This window comes from Octopus sinensis, unplaced genomic scaffold, assembly GCF_006345805.1.
Source record: "Octopus sinensis unplaced genomic scaffold, ASM634580v1 Contig15707, whole genome shotgun sequence".
In the NCBI taxonomy this organism is placed as follows: Eukaryota; Metazoa; Mollusca; class Cephalopoda; order Octopoda; family Octopodidae; genus Octopus; species Octopus sinensis.
Window position 1 is genome coordinate 20,750 of NW_021833881.1, and position 4,551 is coordinate 25,300.

The 4,551-nt window shown below is 35.3% G+C and overlaps 1 non-coding gene across 1 annotated transcript; it reads left to right on the forward strand.

The window, feature by feature from the left end:
• The first annotated feature begins 4,080 nt into the window (after positions 1 to 4,080).
• LOC115230510 lies at positions 4,081 to 4,237 on the forward strand. The gene has a single exon (XR_003883434.1). It is a non-coding gene; the product is annotated as a U1 spliceosomal RNA (small nuclear RNA).
• The last annotated feature ends 314 nt before the right edge of the window (positions 4,238 to 4,551 follow it).

Below are 4,551 nucleotides of genomic sequence, written 5' to 3' on the forward strand. Positions count from 1 at the left end.
TAAAGGTGTCGGTTGCATCGACTAATCTACCTCCGTCGAAATTGCTGAAGTTGTGTCCATTAGTAAGATAGGAAGAACTATTCAAGTGAAAAACTGTGACCTAAGTCAAAATGGAAGGTGTTAAGATATGAACTCGAAATAATGATTGCTGTACTTCAGTCATAATGGATTCTGATTTAAGCAAAAGGCCAGGTCATTTGAGATATGACAGCTGTTAGTCAATTCTGTCGATCTCAGTACTGAACTGATACTTTGCAATAGAAAGGATAAAAGGTAAAGTCGACAGCAGCTGAATTTGAGCTCAGAGCGAAGAAGAGCGGAAATAAATATTACAAATTATTTCTAGACGCTTTACAGGTGTTGCCAACTCACCACATCAGTACCATTTTGTTAATAATCGTTCTTTAAAAATTTTGTTTGAACCAGGTCAGCAAATTTTGAGAGAAAGGTTCTAGTCAATTACCCCTCTGTTAAACAGTTATGTATTTCAGGCCTTTGAAAGGAAAAAATGGAAAGCCAACCTCGGCGGAATTTGTAATCAGAATATAAAGAGTCGGTAGAAATGTCGATATGCATTTTGATCGACACGCTTAATGATTCCCCCAGTTCATCGCTTCAAATAAAAACTGTTAAGCATTTTGTCCACGGTTCTCATGGTTCTTCCAGTCCGTCTCCTTCCTTCAAATAATTATAATAATTTGCAAGCCAAGAGGAAACTTCATGTTTTACAAATGTACTTATTTCAATGATCAGGTATAAATATTTAGATCAATCTTACATTGTTTCACTTCGATTATCTTCAAATCCATCCCATTTATAATTCTGATTAAAATATAACGCTCGAACATGTTTCGTTAATGATAAAGATTTTGTAATTTCTTTTGCATCATAGTTAGCATTGTTTACGGAGAAACACTGGAAAACCGGTCATTACCAGCAGATTATAACATACAAGAATTTCTAAGATATGTGCAAAGCCATTCGTTCGGTAACTACTTAAATTTCATACTTGATTGATACTTTTCCATCGACCTAGGGTTATAAAAGGCAAAGCTTTTTTTTTATATTCTGTCTATTTTCAAATCCCTGCTGAGATTTGAATTTTGACGTAGCAGAAACGGAACATAATGCACTATGCGATTCTTTACTTATTCTACATATCCACTGACCTGGTATTAGTTATTGCCAATAATTTTTCTCGTTCAAAGATGTGACGAATAACGAAGTGTGGATGACAATAACCGACGCTGTCGGAGCACATAAGTATTAGTTGATAATTGTAAAGTTCAGGAAGCCGAAATATAGAGGCCATATCACAAGAAGCTCAGGCCTAGAAAAGACAATACTCAAAGGTTCAGGGGGAGTTGGGTGAAAGCAAGGCAGACTAAGGAATATATGGGCTTATAACATCAAAGAGAAGATAGGCTTCAATTTCGCCGATTCACAGAGAACAGCAGAAGATCGAGAGACGTGACAAAACTGGTTGTGAAATTATCAACAAATGGTGCAACGACCACACGGTCGGGGGATATGGCGAAATCGTTTTTAACACAAGCTCAAAGTTAAGTATTTTTGGGTGACTGTACATAACACTAAATCGTGTAGATTTAGTGTTATATGAACTTTAATATTTGTTCTAAATTTCAACACAAGAACAGCAATTAAGGCGAAGTGGTAAGTCGATTGCATCGACTCCATTACTAAACAAATTCTTAGTTTATATTCCCCGAAAGAAGGACAAGTAAAGCGAACCTCACTGGAATTTGAACACAGAACGTAAAGACAGACGAAATGCCGGTAAACTTTTTGCCAAGCGTGCTAACGTTTCTTATTTCTTTATTGCCCGCATATTGGAGACAAACGGATTAAGTCAATTACATCGAATCCAGTGTGTAACTGGTACTTATTTAATCGACCCCGAAAGGATGAAAGGCAAAATCGACCTCGGCGGATTTTGAACTCAGAACGTAGCGGCAGACGAAATACCTATTTCATTACTACCCACAAGGGGCTAAATACAGAGAGGACAAACAAGGACTGACAAACGGATTAAGTCGATTATATCGACCCCAGTGCGTAACTGGTACTTATTCAATCGACCTCGAAAAGGTGAAAAGTAAAGTCGACCTCGGCCAAATTTGAACTCAGAATGTAGCGACAGACGAAATACTGCAAATCCTTTCTCCCGGCGTGCTAACGTTTCTGCCAGCTCGCCGGCTTGACTCTTACCTTTAATATTGACCACCAGAAAAGGAAATCTAAATTCAGTTTCCGTGCAAACCGTTTGATCCGATGTTCTGCAGAATCTAAAAGCCAATTCATTGCTCATGTAATAAGGTTGTCGGTTCATTGCCACGTTGAATAAACAAAAATAAGTAGAACGCAGAAGCAATAAGTTTGTGTTAACTTCACAGTGTATTTTTCCATATATTTTACTGCTCTTATATGTATCAAAAATTCGCCTGTGTCTGCTATTTGAGAATATTTAATAAACATTTCCGTGTAAGATTAACAGGCCTAAAACTAACTCCATATTAAAGTGATATACATTTAATACCTAACGTTATATTATTGAACATTTTACACATGTTATCCGTATGTTATAATTTCATTTCTGCACTTATATTTTTTCCATTCATTTCAATATATTTAATAACATTTGATGGTTATTACTGTGAGAATGGTTGACAAATTGTTAGGGCACCGAGACTTTATTTGCACAGAATAGAATTAATAATGAAGGCAATAAGAAATAGAATAAACGAAGAAATTATTTTTATATTTCTGTAATATAATCTAAAATTAATTTACACTACGTAGGTTCTGGAAATGCAATTTAATAATACTTCAAGTTGTTTTTTTAAAGTTAGTTCGTTATCTCTATAACATGTACTCGTATATATGTGTGAATGTGTGTGTATTTGTGCAAGTGTGCGATTATGTATGCGACTCTGTGTGTGTGTCTGTGTCTGTGTATGTGTGCATGTGTGTGATTATGTATGCGACTCTGTGTGTGTGTCTGTGTATGTGTATGTGTGTGTGAATATAGAATTGGATATTAATAAATTCACATGACTCTCAACAATCTGGAAGGTATTGCAATGACCATCAACTCTCCACTTGATTAAATTACGAAAAGAATAAGTATAACCATTTAATAGTATACAACAGAATTATTTCATTATGTCAATCACCATAACAATATCCATTACAACAACTAATTCTGTGTGGCTAGAGAAGGATGTATAACTGTTGGCATGGTGTGTATGTTATGTGAGTGAAAGGGTATTGGTTGTGGCAGTAGATAACTTGCAATGCAGATCTCAAAATTTCTCGTGTCTTTGGAAGGAAACGCGGAGGGGAAAGAAAAAGGACGCATTACCCATGATCACACACGTTCTGTAGACGAAGATCAACATAGGTACCCCTCTGCCGTTGTTTTCTTCTATTTCCACCTGACTCAAAATTGTGGTTGATGTGGAAACAATCTATTACCGATACATTGAGATTACCTCATGCTAGCTAACTATCCCAATGAAGGATCATGTACATCAGGCATTGAGCCCTTGAGGTTCAATCAAATGCTAAATAATGTACATGTTTGCTAAGTAGTTTACAACAATCCAGCGCGGAAACCGTTAAAGCAATGTTCAACATATGATATATGATGAATGCTACACACAAATATATCAAATACAGCTAGACGAAATATATATTTCGGCTCATTGACAAATGCTAACACACTTCTGTGTTATAACAAGTACTTCTTATATCGATGGTCTTATTATACTGTCTCATATTCAACGACTTATACTGATTAAATTGAAAGCCATTTCTGCCAAATTATTATTATTATAAGGCGGTAAGCTGGCAGGGTCGTTAAGCACGCTGGGAAAAGTGCTTAGCGACATTTCGTCCGTATCTACGTTTTAAGTTGAAATTCCATCGTGGTTGACTTTGCCTTCATCCTTTTGGGGTCCATAAATTAATTACCAATGGAGTGCTGGGGTTGATGTAATCGAATTCATCGCTCCTTCAAATTTTCAGACCTTGTGCCTATAGTAGGAAGAATTATTATTGATACTTACCTGGAACAGGGATACACCATGATCAGCAATATGGTTCTCCTAGAGTGAGGCCCATCCATTGCACTCCGGTGGTGTTAATTATTATTATTATTGTTGTTGTCGTTGTTGTTGTTGCTGTTGTTGTTGTTGTTATATTTGTATAATAGTATTACTATTTGTTTATACGTATGTACACACAAAAATACAGAAAGGCATTTCTCTCTCTACCTCTCCCTCCTTTTATATGTATGTATGTATTGTATGTATGTATGTATGTATGTAAGTACTTGGAAAATGATGCGTGGCGTTCAATCATATAATAATATAAATTTCATATAGGCATATATTACATAGATATATGTACATACCCCATATATATGTATATATATTATATATATTATATATATATATATATATATATATATATATATATATATATATATATGCATATATGGGTACAGGACGTTACAAAACGTAAACAATA